Source organism: Octopus sinensis, linkage group LG27 (assembly GCF_006345805.1).
Source record: "Octopus sinensis linkage group LG27, ASM634580v1, whole genome shotgun sequence".
NCBI lineage: Eukaryota > Metazoa > Mollusca > Cephalopoda > Octopoda > Octopodidae > Octopus > Octopus sinensis.
In genome coordinates this window covers 15382598-15398827 of record NC_043023.1, presented here as the reverse complement: position 1 = coordinate 15398827, position 16230 = coordinate 15382598, and the positions used below count along the sequence as shown (strand labels likewise).

At 36.1% G+C, this 16230-nt stretch overlaps 2 protein-coding genes across 2 annotated transcripts in view; both read right to left on the bottom strand.

Moving 5' to 3' along the window:
- The window catches only part of LOC115225237 (zinc finger protein 32-like), a 64340-nt gene extending 63606 nt beyond the window's left edge, over positions 1-734 (bottom strand). The window contains exon 1 of the mRNA XM_036514024.1: positions 656-734. The gene's annotated coding sequence lies outside the window, so the exon portion shown is untranslated. The remainder of the gene's footprint in view (positions 1-655) is intronic.
- The window catches only part of LOC118768135 (zinc finger protein 665-like), a 70566-nt gene that overhangs the window by 17392 nt on the left and 36944 nt on the right, over positions 1-16230 (bottom strand). The gene's annotated exons all lie outside the window — the stretch shown is intronic.

Below are 16230 nucleotides of genomic sequence, written 5' to 3'. Positions count from 1 at the left end.
ATATAAACTGTTGCCCGAAGAAATTACACTTTAAAATGATACTCATGACACAAGACATTACTTTCGTCTATAATGACCTGAGTCATAAATCTAATACTTTCCATAGTTTAGTTTCAAGGCACCCAAACAAACAAAAGGAAAAGCAGTGTAAATAACGGACAGAGTCAAAACTATTGAAAAGGTTGCAAGACGCAAAGAAAATTTTAGGAAAAAAGGAAATAAGTAAGAAATAACTGCAAAATTTTACCGATGAGTGTGCTAAATTATAAGGCACAAAAAGAAAATGACTCTCCGCAGACACAACAGAATATGCTTCAATACACGAATTCATATAAAGAATCTTGCAAACCAAATAGAATTAATATCTGTTTCTTTATTACCCACAAGGGGCGAAACACGGACGAAACAAACAAGAACAGACAAACGGATTAAGTCGATCACATTGACCCAGTGCGTAACTGGTACTTAATTTACCGACCCCGAAGGATGAAAGGCAAAGTCGACCTTGGCGGAATTTGAACCCAGAACGTAACGGCGGACGAAATTAATATCGATGTCAGACTAGCAACATTGAATACTTTCATTATTGTCTGGACTTTCGAATTTTCCAGGTTCTTCTGCTTTCACTAAAAATAAAATATGTACGATATCTTACCTGTTATGATAAATAAATCAGTGCTAAAAGTCAATTAACGCAAACCACACCAAAAAAGCCATTCAGCGGGAAACGTAATTTAAAGAAAGCTCAAAAAATAGACATGGAATGTCGACGAAACGAACTGTATATCCGGATGTTGTATATATCGTAATACTATATACATTTATCGGATGCTAAAACTAAGTTGGTAAATTCTCAATGTTTTTTATTGGTATAATTACTTTTCAAAAATGTGAGTTATGAGGAAAAATCCAAATGATGACAAAACATATAAAACTGACTGCTTATTTTCATATCTATTGGTACTTTTCCACTATCCTGTTACCGAACCCTTAAATTACAGGGACGGAAAGAAACCAACAGGACTTATCAAAGAGGGACGGAGGGAAAACAGGAAGACTCGTGTGTGTTATTTCTACCAGTATTCGAAAACCATTGTTGCTTTGTTTACATTCCTGTAACTTCGTTGTGCAACAGTATAACTACCAAATTAAAAATATGTTCTGGTGTTGCTTTGTTAAATGAATCCTATGAGCTGATACTTCAGCCTGGTCGCAATTTAATTATACAGAATTTAAATGAAACACACATATACGCACACGTTTCTGTGTATTTAAGTATGTGCTATAGTATTACGATATATATACATCCGGATATACAGTTCGTTTCGTCGACATTCCATGTCTAATTTTTGAGCTTTCTTTAAATTACGTTTCCCGCTGAATGGCTTTTTTGGTGTGGTTTGCGTTAATTGACTTTTAGCACTGATTTATTTATCATAACAGGTAAGATATCGTACATATTTTATTTTTAGTGAAAGCAGAAGAACCTGGAAAATTCGAAACTCCAGACAATAATGAAAGTATTCAATGTTGCTAGTCTGACATCGATATTAATTTCGTCCGCCGTTACGTTCTGGGTTCAAATTCCGCCAAGGTCGACTTTGCCTTTCATCCTTTCGGGGTCGATAAATTAAGTACCAGTTACGCACTGGAGTCAATGTAATCGACTTAATCCGTTTGTCAGGCCTTGTTTGTTTCGTCCGTGTTTCGCCCCTTGTGGGTAATAAAGAAACAGATATTAATTCTATTTGGTTTGCAAGATTCTTTATATGAATTCGTGTATTGAAGCATATTCTGTTGTGTCTGGGGAGAGTCATTTTCTTTTTGTGCCGTATAATTTAACACACTCATCGGTAAAATTTTGCAGTTATTTCTTATTTACTTTTTTCCTAAAATTTTCGTTGTAGGAACGACTACTTACGACTAGCTAGCGCGTACCGGGTCCAGTCTTCGCTAGTAGTACCTATGCTTTTGTGTTTTATTTACTTTGTTTTAAAAAGAAAGGCGATCTTACGGTATAAATACCGGTGTACTTCGGAAGTACTGGATACATTTCAAAAAGGTGTTTCTTTATATGTAGGGGGGGGGGAGAGAAAAGTGTTTTTGTTATCTTCAGAAACGTAAACAGAGTCACGTGTGTACCTATACCGAAGGATCGCCATTCTGTCCTGGCTCTAATCTTCATACGTCAATTCACAGAACACTTTCTCTAAATTAGTGACCACACCTTCAACATATGTGAGTGCAGTTTGTTTTTATTATTGATAAAGTTACGAGAGGAAAAGTCATGATGGGTTGGTTCACTAAATTGTAGTTTATGTTTATGTTTGATCTGTTACAGAAGTTGTAACAATCATGAACATTACCTAATTTCAATAATAGATCTGCTCAGTCAGGGATAACCTAGGGTTAAACAGTATTCACTTATCATATTATTGTCCAATATCCTATAGTTGAACCCTTTATTGTTTAAACCGGCCATATCAGGCCCAGATATTCTGCATGTTTTATATTCAAACTGGTGGTATCTGGCCTCTCACACCTAACCTACATTGACATTCTAGAAATAAACAATCACATCATTGAAACCTCAAAGCTATAAGATATTGCATGATTAATTCAAAACAATTTGAGTGAAAAAGAATTACATTTAACAGAATAATCTGAACACTAAAGGGATAATGTTTTACATAATATCTGAAGGAAGAGGAACTGAAGTCCGTGTAAATGTAGACATTACACAAGGTTGTATCATATAATTTTAATAACAAAATAAATTTCAAAGACCACACCCTCTTGTTACTAACCCGGCCAAAACGGGCTCTGGCTCTGTGGTAAAATGTCTTGTTTTCATAAGTTTTGAATTAAAATCTTCCACCAAACCTTAGTTACAATTTATGTTCCTAACACTAGTTGAATGATAACTAAGTTAGTTTACTAAATTCTTTATTATATTTAAAATAATTGAAAGAAACACACTGAATCTCAGCAGAAATATGGTAACAAAAGGGTTACCATATTATAAATTACCATAAATAAATTTCAAAGACAAATTAAAGGATTATATCCACAGTTTATCATTATGAAGATGTAGTTATATTTTTTTTATAGTTGAATCTCTGCTTTTTAAGTCTTTCCTATATCTTCTTCTGTTTCTGTGTCATTTCAGGAGGTGAAATGTTAGTGATACTTCATGAATATTGATCATCTAATGGAAGATGTTATAAATATTTGACATAACTCTTTTTATACGATTTGTCTATGGTGGAAAACTGTGAAATATTTCTTCTGAATTGATGGCAACATTTGTTTCCATCATTGCCTGGAATATTTGCTAAAGTCTTTCACATTCTGTTTGGAGCGGGAGATATCTGCAAAGGTGTTTGTATCATCTTCAGAAATTGATGAAGATCGGAACTGCTGGAAATATAAGCAATAGAAATATATAAAAAAAGGAAGCAAAATTATATTTTGTGTTTGTATACTATAGAACAATAATGAATCCTCAAGAGATGACAAAAGAAACAGAAAATTATCACATCAATGTGATATCTGTAAAATGACTTTTTCTAATCAGGGAAATCTCACTGTTCACAAATTCATTCATGCAGATAGGAAACCATATCACTGTGATATTTGTGGTAAATCATTCTCTCAGGAAATTCACCTTACTAGACACAAATCCATTCACACAGGTGAGAAACCATATCAATGTGATATCTGTGGAAATTCATTCTCTGATAAATGTCACCTTTCTTCTCACAAATACATTCATACAGGAGAGAAACCATATCACTGTGATATTTGTGGTAAATCATTCTCTCAGAAATGTAACCTGACTAGACACAAATCCACTCATACAGGAGAGAAACCATATCAGTGTGATATTTGTGGTAAATCATTCTCTCGGAAAAGTAACCTTGCTTCTCACAAATCCACTCATACAGGAGAGAAACCTTATCACTGTGATATCTGTGGTAAATCATTCTCTCAGAAAATTCACTTGACTTCTCACAAATACATTCATACAGGAGAAAGACCATATTGCTGTGATATTTGTGGTAAATCATTCTCTCAAAAAATTCACCTGACTTCTCACAAATACATTCATACAGGAGAAAGATCATATTGCTGTGATATTTGTGGTAAATCATTCGCTCAGAAAATTCACCTTACTTGTCACAGATCCATTCATACTGGAGAGAAACCATATCAATGTCGTATTTGTGGTAAATCATTCTCCCATAAGCATAGACTTACTTATCACAAATCCATTCATACTGGAGAGAAACCATATCAATGCGATATTTGTGGTAAATCATTCTCTCAGAAAATTCACCTTACTTCTCACAAATCCATTCATACAGGAGAGAAACCATATCAATGTTGTATTTGTGGTAAATCATTCTCCCATAAGCATAGCCTTACTTATCACAAATCCATTCATACAGGAGAGAAACTTTATGAGTGTGATATTTGTGGTAAATCATTGTCTTGCTTGCGCTCTTTAACCTCTCATAAAAACATTCGTACAGGAGAGAAACCATAGAACTGTAATATCTGCAGTAAATCACTCTAAGCCGGATCTTTTCCTTTTGAATGGCAGTTTTCAACAAAATTCCTAGTTAACTAAACACTTTCAAACTTCGTATACTGGTAGAATGTATCAAAATAAAACATTTTTTTCTCTTGGCTTTCTTGAGAAAATTGTTATTTGTTTGTTTAATGTAGTTTAATTTTTCGAATTTTAACCAATCCTATGCTCTCTATTGAGCTAAAATCATTTGCTGTGTCTAAAACTGAGACAACATCCTATCAGAAAATAAAGAAATAACAGTAATAATCTCTTATGATAAAAGGCAGATTTTCTCTGCCTGTTCCCATGTTTCTTTTTAATACAATTCTACAATATGTAATTTCTTCAATTGGAATTTACCTGTGATTTTCCCAAGTAGATTCGATTGGGTCATGGCATGTAAAATTTTTTTAATTTGACCCCCAATTAAGCAAAAATTCGAGAAAACTCAATATTTTACGAGTTGCCTCTCTCATTTCAAGTGGTTTACTTCTGCTATTACCACCACACTTTCTCCTACTTTCTCTTTGCAAGTGTGAAACTATTTAAGTGAAAGTATTATATAACAGGGATGTGCCATCAATAGTGGTCATCGTTTTTGCTAGAGGAAGATCCGCTATGGTCTTATATGCTACACCACTGGTTTTCAATTGAAATTAATCAAATTAAAATTCAATTTTTCACCCTTATTATGTGTGTGTGTGTGTATTAGCAATTCGTATAAAATTGCATCAATGACTTGAACTTGAATAAGTGGTTTCACATAAATGGGGATAAATTAAAAAGGTTTGTTGTTATTATTACTGTTTGACTATTGCAATCACGTTTGTTGGTTCCTCGTCAGGGAAATGTTGTTGTGTTGCATTTGTTAAATAATTGTAAACCGTAACCCTCCCCCTCTCGGAGAAGGTGCTTTGGTTATTGTTTAAAAATTGAATTGTGTCCCTGTTTGGGGAAATTGACAATATTTTCACCTTCTTTACGGAAGCATTTTTGTTAAAATGCCTTCGATAGAAGAAAGTCCAAAAATGAATTTCACTGCAGCCGTACACTTCTATACATGAGGGAGGACAAGATCCAATTGATCGAAATTGCAAGAGATAGGCCTACAATTCCAGTCTGTTATATATTTTTGAGTATTGTTATCACTAGCGATATCAAGATATAACTTTGTATTTTGTATTTTATGTGTAGATGTATATATATAGATGTACATGTAATATGTACACATATATACGTGCATAATATATCTACACATACGCGCGCACACACACACACATACATAGGGGCAGGTGTGGCTGTGTGGTAACAAACTACGTTCCAAACACATGGTCCTGGGTTCAGTCCCACTGTGTGGTGACTTGGCATGTGTCTTCTGCTGTAGCTTCAGATCAACAAAAGCCTTCTCAGTGGATTTTGTACAAATATACAGGCATACATACATATATATACGTGCATACGTACATATTCGGCATAAACACTCTACCACTACAACTAATAACTGTTGGGAACACTTTCAAACTTGCCTTACATTCGAACCGGAATCTCAAAAACATTGTCCCCTTCAGCGCCAAGCTCAACTGCTCTATCCTGACATGGAGGGATATCAGCAATGAAATCTATAACAAAACACTCATTGACATTGAAGACAGAATTGCTAAACTGGGTGGAAATGTATTGTCGACGTATGGTCTGCCACAAGCATTCAGGTAAGGGTCAAATAGCCTTCCTACTGCTGTCATTCGTGAAACAACCTACGACACTCAAGCGCTTTCAAAGTACATTGTTGAAAATGAGCCTAAATTACTTCCGGACCAGCTGCAGGCCTACAGAACTATTCTTAACAGTGTACGCCAACGCGAGGGACGAATCTTCTTCCTCGATGCTCCTGGAGGGACAGGAAAAACATTTATTACAAAGCTTCTCCTTGCAGAAGTTAGGTAGCATCAGGACATTGCAGTAGCTGTAGCCTCCTCTGGCATTGCAGCTACTTTGTTACCCGGAGGCAGGACAGCACACTCAACTTTTAAACTCCCTCTCAATTTAGCAGCATCCGAAATGCCTTCATGAAACATCAACAAAAGCTCAGATCAGGGACAAGTACTTAAAATGTGTTATGTAATTGTCTGGGATGAGTGCACTATGGCTCACAAGGGAGCTTTGGAAGCATTAGATAGAGCCCTGAAAGACATCCGAGACTGTCAGGCTCCAATGGGAGGTGTAACGCTTCTGTTGTCAGGTGATTTCAGGCAAACTCTTCCTGTCCTTCCGAAAAGCACTAGAGCTGATGAAGTTCAAGCATGCCTAAAGTCCTCTACCCTGTGGCATCATGTTACAATCTTTAGTCTCACCACTAACATGAGAGCTCAGCTACACGGCGACAAAATGTCCACAAAGTTTGCACAGGACATTTTGACACTTGGTGAAGGCAAGATGCCTTTCGATGGTGCAGGACAAATGGAAGTGTGGTCATTTTCCTCTGTTGTTAATTCTATAGATGACCTCAAAAACAAAGTCTTTCCCAACTTCACACAAAACTACCAAAATCACAATTGGCAGTGTGAAAGAGCAATATTAGCTCCAAAAAATGTCACTGTTAACAAAATTAATCAACAGCTAATGCATTCTCTTCCCGGCACTATACACACTTACAAGTCTGTTGATACAATTCCAGATATAAATGAAGTTGTGAACTGTCCTCCTGAATTTCTCAATTCACTGGAGCCTCCTCGACTACCTCCACACATATTACCACCAAGACTTTGCAATGGAACATGACTGGTGATAAAGAAAATGATATCACAGGTTATCGAGGCGATCATTCTTTTTGGATGTGGAAAAGGTGATGACGTCTTTATTCCAAGATTTTCTCTTACTCCATCAGGAGCAGAAATTCCATTTACATTCAGAAGACTGCAATTCCCCCTTCGTGTCAGCTTTGCCATGTCCATTAACAAATCTCGGGGTCAAACCCTCTCTGTAGCTGGTCTTCTCTTGGAAGAGCCCTGCTTCTCGCATAGGCAACTGTATGTTGGCTGCTCAAGAGTAGGAACCAAAAGAACCCTTTTTGTATATGCTCCACAAGGAAAAACAAGGAACATTGTTTACAACGAGGTGTTATAATCTCAAAAGCCAGGCGGTATATACATGATCCCCTTTTTTTTAACAAACTTCATGTACTTTCATGTATTTATATTAATATACATATATTTGTGTGTATCCATATATATATATATATAACAGAAAAGTCTAATTCTTCTATAGAATGTAACCGGGCAAATCCGGGTATCTCTGCTAGTGTTTAATAAATGTTGCAAGTTATGGATGATTCTTTTATGACTTCATTGCTTTCAGGCTTAGCTTAAAGTATTTTCACGCCCGACATCACAAAATGCGTCTGAATAAACATTGCCGGACAGCAAATAGAGACTCAGACATTGCTTAGAAAATAATTTTCATTTTTAACCTCGTGTACAATATGCACCTAGGATTTTGACCTTTAAATTTTGGGGGAAAAAATGTGGATTATACTCGAGGATTTACAGTACATGTTTTGCGCATCTATTAATTTGCATACGCGCACTTACGCTAGGTAGTTGTAGGATCGACTAGTCACAACTAGCTAGCGCGGATGCGCGATGGAGCGCAGCGGGACCACTTTTCTTAAATAGTACCCGGTGTCTGTAACCAGTCAAGTCGTTGGTCACTCTAGTAATTAATATATATATAACAATTATAGGTGGTTTTACGTTTTCCACAATGATATGTACTACCAGGGTGCCACCAAGCTTATTGAATATCAGAGAAGGCTGTTTTTCCTGAGATGTATATTAACACGCAGACGTCTGTACTTCGTACAAGTTTGCACGGATCTTTTCCTTTTGAACGGCAGATGTCAACACAATTTATAGTTAACTAAACACTTTTAAACTTCGTATACTCGTAGAATGTGTTTATAAAACATCATTTTTTCTTGGATTTATTGAGAAAGTTCTATAGTTTGTAACATATTTCCACTTTAAAATCGAGGATTTTGGCAATTTTAACCAATGAAATACGTCCATTTGGAGTCAAAACATTCTGTGCTGTATGAATGTGTCTTCGTTTAAGAAACAGAGTGGGTTCATTTACATTTGCGAAGAAAAGAAGATACTCTTCCCCCACACCTAACCCTAACCATTTTGTTTTTGTTGAATTTTTGCTTTTGTTTTAGCGTTTCGTTTTTTTTCTTAATTGTTATCCTTAAATTAATTAAACAATTGAGAAAAAAAACGAAATGCTAAAATTTAGGGTTTGGGTTAGGGTGATGTTGTCTCAGTTTTAGACGCAGCAAATGATTTTATCTCAATAGAGGCCATTGATTGGTTAAAATTCGAAAAATTGAACTTCGTTAAACAAACAAATTACAATTTTCTCAAGAAAGCCAAGAGAAAAAAAGGTTTTATTTTGACACATTCTACCAGTATACGAAGTTTAAAAGTGTTTAGTTAACTAGAAATTGTGTTGAAAACTGCCGTTCAAAAGAAAAAGATCAGGTATTTCTCCTGCATCTGTCTTACCAGAAATATATAGCATCAGTGGTGCTTTTCCCTGGCATGAACCCAAACTGCATCTCATCTAAACTGACTCTCTCTCTAATTAGTTGATAATTATTTACTTTGTGTGAAAAAATTATTTACCTTGTTTAAAAAAAAAAAATTATTTGATATACAGCCTTTAAATACATACCATAAATCCTCGAGTATAGTCCGCCCTTGAGCATAATACTCAGGGGAATTTTTAGGGGGCTGTACCTCTGAAAAACTTAAACCTTGTGTATAATATGCACCCCTTCTCTAACCTGAGTCAAGGAGGTCTATATAACATCCTTGGTTTGTGAAAATGTATATGGTAACCTCCTTTCTTATTATTGTATATATAACATAATGCAAACGTGTAGCTTTTTTGTGCATTTTGTTTGCAGAAAATAAAGAAAGAACAGTAATAACGTTTAATAAATGTTGCTTACTGCAAGTTATGGATGATTCTTTTATGACTTCATTGCTTTCAGGCTTAGCTTAAGGTATTTTCACGCCCGACATCACAAAATGCATCTGAATAAACATTGCTGGACAGCAAAGAGAGACTCGGACATTGCTTACAGAATATTTTTCATTTTTTACCTCGTATATAATCCGCACCTGGGATTTTGACCTTTAAATTTGGGGGGAAAATGCGGATTATACTTGAGGATGTACAGTACATGTTTTGCGCATGCGTGCATCTATTAATTTGCATACATGCACTCGCGCTAGGTAGTCGTAGGATCGACTAGTCACAACTAGCTAGCGCGATAGTGCGCAGTGGGACCACTTTTCTTAAATAGTAACCGGCGTCGATAAACAGTCAGGTCGTGGGTCACTCTGGTAATTAATATATATATTACAATTATAGGTGGTTTTACGTTTTCCACAATGATATTTACTACCAGGGTGCCACCAAGCTTATTGAATATGAGAGAAGGCTGTTTTTCCTAAGACATATTAACATGCAGCCATCTGTACTTTGTACAAGTTTGCGCTGATCTTTTCCTTTTGAATGGCATATGTCAACACAATTTATAGTTAACTAAACACTTTTAAACATCGTATACTGGTAGAATGTGTTTATAAAACATCATTTTTTCTTGGCTTTATTGAGAAAGTTCTATAGTTTGTAACATATTTCCACTTTAAAATCAAGGATTTCGACAATTTTAACCAATGAAATATGTCTATTTGGAGTCAAAACATACCGTGCTGTATGAATATGTCCCTTGTTTAAGAAACAGATTGGGTTTATTTACATTTGCAAAGAAAAAAAAATACCCTTCCCCCACCCCTAACCCTAAAATAGATTGAAATGCAAAGATCGATACTAAGGTTATAATTGTGGGTGACAATTTCATACGACACCACTACAGAAAATGGGATTTTTTTCTAGTGGTGTCAAATGAAAATGTCACCCATAATTATAACCCTAGTATCGATCTTTGCATTTCAATCTATTTTAGGGTTAGGGGTGGGGGAAGGGTATCTTTATCGTACCACTACTGCATAAATCTCTATGAGATATTTAGAAATGTACTGGATCTTCTCGGTTTGAACAGCAGTTTTTCTGGCGGTGTCATATGAAATTGTCACCCATTATTATGACCCTAGTATCGATCCATTGCATTTCAATCTCTTTTAGATTTAGGGGTGGAGGAAAGGGTATCTTTTTTTCTTCACAAATGTAAATAAACCCAATCTGTTTCTTAAACAAGGGACATATTCATATGGCACAGAATGATTTCACCTCAATAGACGTCAATGATTGGTTGAAATTGCAGAAAAAAAACAACAAATATCTTACAAACCGTAGAATTTTCTCAATAAAGCCAAGAGAAGAAGATGCTTTATAAACACATTCTACCAGTATACGAAGTTTAAAAGTGTTTAGTTACGTGGAAATTTTTTTTAGAAACTACTGTTCAAACTGAAAAGACCTACATACTCTGTTTTTGATGGTGAAATTCCAATGAAGGATCCTTGGATTTAGGTTAGAAATTGGCTCTTTCTGTATTGGCAAGTAATTTTGAAATAAAACTGAACAATGGTATACATATATACATACGTACGTACATACATGCAGACTGTTGCTATAGCAACGGAGCTAAGATACACAGAGTGAAGCCACTCGGGAAATATTGACTCTAAACTCTGCTGTGCATTCACACTAAGTGTTAAGATTCTAGCTCTCTTCTGCTGTTTGCAGCAATGCTTGGAAGGAAGGTGTGTAGCGTGTGATTGTCACATTGAGCATAATAGAAAGTTTAGCGGAGAATCTGCATCAGATTTTGCAAAACTCAGGGCAATACCTGGTCAGAGGCCCACACAAATTTTCATCATTCTCGACACAATCAAGGGAATCTTGTATAACTTATTTCTTTATTACCCACAAGGGGCTAAACACAGAGAGGACAAACAAGGACAGACGCACGGGTTAAGTCCGTTATATCGACCCCGAAACGATGAAAGGCAAAGTCGACCTCGGTGGAATTTGAACTCAGAAGATCATGGCAGACGAAATACGGCAACGCATTTCGCCCAGCGTGCTAACGTTTCTGCCAGCTCACCACCTTGTATAACTAAAACCTGAGTGATCCCTGGCGGTCAGACAGGAAAGCAAAATGAAAATGGGATTTAAAGAGAGTAATCTCCCTCGACCTTCTTGAATATTTTAGAAGCTTCCTATAAACTTCCAGATGACATAGCAGTCAGGGACTTCTGGTTTATCCCTAATATAAAGCAGAACATTCTAATTTTGTGCCACCCTTGCATTGACTTCTGACTCCTAGACATGCATTGACTCAGGTCACGCACATACACACCCGCAATTGCATGTGTTCGCCTTATTTTGCTTTGAGACGTGGTTGCAAAATATGTTCATCTGATGTTACAAGCTTTTCCTTCAATTAACCTTATATGTCAACGCATTACCTCTGGATCTTGCCTGAGTAGGGTTTCCTCTCCAAAGACCTTCCGCTGTTCAGCTCTCTTGAGAATTTCCTACCATTGTCTTATTTTAACATTTCATCAGTGACTGGGAAATATACTTCCTTCACACTCCTTCTCTCACATGGTTACCATCTACTCAATGGCTCCATCGCATATTCACTAGATAACCACCATCATTAGCATTTAATGAACAAACTTATCCCTTCGTTTATCTCTCATCACTGTATCTTAGCATCTAACACCAAGTATTTTGTATATTAAATAATATCAACAAATTATATAACTTCAAAACAAACATTTATTGTAGATCAGTTTGGAGAAATGTGTAACTTTTATCAAACATTGATCAAGTGTGAATTCTATGCTGTATCATCAATTGTATAGGCTCATAAGGGACACGTTTGGATAGGGTTGCCAAATTAGAAAACCATATATATGGGACACTTTTAAAATCTCTCTCTATATATATATTTATACATGCCTACACACCCAACATAATATATAAAAGCAGAGAGATAAGTTAAAAAGATAATGCAATTATTTTAATGGGTTATGAGGTCAAAATTATTTAATACAAGCTAAAGAAATAATAAATTCTATTAAAGTGAAATAATTTGAAAATATTTCTTTAATACAGACAACAGAGAAATAAGCAAACAATATCTTGTGTAATGTGTACATATAGGCGTAGGAGTGGCTGTGTGGTAAGTAGCTTGCTTACCAACCACATGGTCCCAGGTTCAGTCTCACTGTGTAGCACTTTGGACGAGTGTCTTCTACTATAGCCTCGGGCCAACCAAAGCCTTGTGAGTGGATTTGGTAGACGGAAACTGAAAGAAGCCCATCGTATATATGTATGTTTGTGTGTCTGTGTTTGTCCCCCTAGCATTGCTTGACAACCGATGCTGAGGTGCTTATATCCCCGTCACTTAGCGGTTCGACAAAAGAGACCAATAGAATAAGTCCTGGGTCTATTTGCTCGACTAAAGGCACTGCTCCAGCATGGCCACTGTCAAATAGATAGGTTCCCCTATTTTCTTCCGGACCGGGCTGCATGTTGTGTTCTTGAGCAAGACACTTTATTTCACGTTGCTCCAGTTCACTCAGCTGTAGAAATGAGTTGCGACGTCACTGGTGCTAAGCTATATCGACCTTTGTCTTTCCCTTGGACAACACTGGTGGCGTGGAGAGGGGAGGCCGGTATGCATGGGCGGCTGCTGGCCTTCCATAAACAACCTTGCCCAGACTTGTGCCTGGGAGGGTAACTTTCTAGGTGCAAACCCATGGTCACTCATGACCGAAGGGGGTCTTCATCCATATTTATTATTGAAATATCACTTCCAGTATCGAACTGAAGTTTAATATGTATTCCAATCATTTTTACGTGTACAAATTTTCTCATTTGGGAGTCGAATTTTGTTTCTGTTGAGAGCCCTCTAGGTTGATCTTCAGAATTTAGTTCTGCAGTATGAATTTCTGTATATTCAGTTGTTGTAAGGCCTTTTACCAAAATAAGACACCTGAATATCTCAGGTGTAAATTCTTTGAGTTTAAAAATAATCATACATTCTAATTGTTCCTGTGTATGTGATAAAATCACCATCCTCTTTTTTCATTATATTCCAAAACACCATCCAAGTGTTAGAGAAGTTTTATCACCGAATATGTTAGACAGTAATTCTATTGTTTCTTTAAAACAAATTTCATTGAGTTTTTTCGGGTAATATGAAATTAAAATAATGTTCATACTCAGATGGGGCTCATTTATGTCATAATAACCATACTTTTTCTGTCTGACCATGTCTTACAATCATCCTTAAAAATTACCTGCTGTAGTACAATGCAACAGTTATACCGTCCTCTGGGTTATAACTGAATTCATAGAGTCCAAAACGTCGTCTGGCGAGAATGTACTTCCCTCATTTTTGGACTTCTTTGAATAAAGCTCCAATAATTGTTGTTGTTGCTGCCTTTGTCGTTGATTTTGCAACAGTTTTAAAGAAGCTAATTAGTCTTCCATGATTTAACAATTTTGTATCACAAAACTTTGTTAACTGACCTGCAAGAGCTTCGAAACCCTCATCCCCAGATGTTGTAACATAATTGTTCCGTACAATAAATAAGATAACCAGAAAATTGTAACAACAATCTAATGAACTAACAAATCTTTTACGAACCAACATTCAATATTCCTTAGGAAGTAAACCAAGCGACACCTTCCGACTTCACTTGACTCTGAACCGCAAACCCACTCAGATCGTTACTATTTATACTTTACTCGAACCAATCTATCTCTCACAAGGGGACATGGTAACTCTCATCACAACAGGTGCCATTCTAACCAGATGCCCATCATAAATCCCTGCTTGGTGTCTGGTAAGAACAAGACCATGAAAACCTGCTCTACAGAAGGATTTAGCAAAAAATAAGTATGATGATAATCACTTGCATGGGTTGAGCGGGGATGTGCTTGAACCATAGGTAGAGTGGGGCATTAGGCTTTTGAAAAATATTTCCCACTCTACACCCAAAACTGTGACAAACAGCAATAAGCCTCCAGCTAGTGCCAGAATATGTGGGCAGTAGCACAAAGGGTGCAGATCCTGGGATCCCTGAGTGTGTCCAGCAGAGGATAACTGATCATGGCTGGGAACTGGAGTGTAATACATTTGTGTCAAAATAATATATCCACAAGAAAACAGAGCAAATTAATATAATCAATATTGTTTGAATAAAAAACACAAATCGTAATTAGTGAGTTGATGCAAATGAGGAAAATGTGAAAAATGAATTTATTTTGTAAAAAGTAATACATTTGCTGTATTTTATTCAGCAGGACATCTGTTTTATCATTGATATTGTTATTGATCAATATGAATAAGTATATGTTTAGTTAAGGTAGATTATTGAGAGAATGATTTAGCACAGATTACACAGTCATCAGAATCTTCTCCTGTATGAATATGTTTGTGTTTAGTTTATTATTTCTCTCTATGAAAGAATGACTTGTCCCAGATGTCACAGTGATATGATTTCTCTCCTGTATGAATGTATTTGTGATGAGTTCAATATTGTTCCACAGAGAATGATTTACCTCAGATATCACACCAATAGAGTTTCTCTCCTGTATGAATACGTTTATAAGTATATACAGCATATTCCTGAGAGAATGATTTGCTGCAGACATCACAGTCACATAGTTTCTCTCCAGTATGAGCAGACTTGTAATTAATTAAATAGTTTCTTAAATGGAATAATTTACTGCAGATACTACAGTGCTATGGTTTGTCCCCTGTATTAATGCATTTGTGTCTATTTAAGTACCTCTTCTGAGAGAATGATTTACCACAGATATAGCACTGATATGGTTTCTCACCTGTATGAACTGATTTGTGAGAATCAAGGTAACCTTTTTGAGAGAATGATTTACCACAAATATCGCAGTGATGTGGTTTCTCTCCTGTATGAATGGCTTTGTGTTTAGTAAGGTTATATTTTTTAGGGAATGATTTACCACAGATATCACAGTGATATGGTTTCTCTCCAGTATGAACGACTTTGTGATAAGAAAGGGCAGTCTTTTGAGAGAATGATTTACCACAAATATCACATTGATATGGTTTCTCTCCAGTATGAGTGTATTTGTGATGAGTGAGGCAATATTTCTGAGTGAATGATTTACCACAAATATCACATCGATATGGTTTCTCTCCTGTATGAATGGATTTGTGAGTAGTTAAATAACTTTTTAATGAAAAGGATTTATCACAGATATCACACTGATACGGTTTCTCACCTGTATGAATGTATTTGTGAGAATTAAGGCTACTTTTTTGAGAGAATGATTTACCACAAACATCACACTGATGTGGTTTCTCTCCTGTATGAATGTGTTTGTGAGAATCAAGGGAACTTCTATGCGAGAATGATTTACCGCAAATACAACATTGATTTGGTTTCTCTCCAGTATGAAAGAATTTTTTGATAAGAAAGGGCATTCCTTTGAGAGAATGATTTACCACAGATATCACACTGATATGGTTTCTCTCCAGTATGATTGTATTTGTGATGAGTAAGGTGACTTTTTTGAGAGAATGATTTACCGCAGATATCACAATGATATTGTTTCCCCCCTGC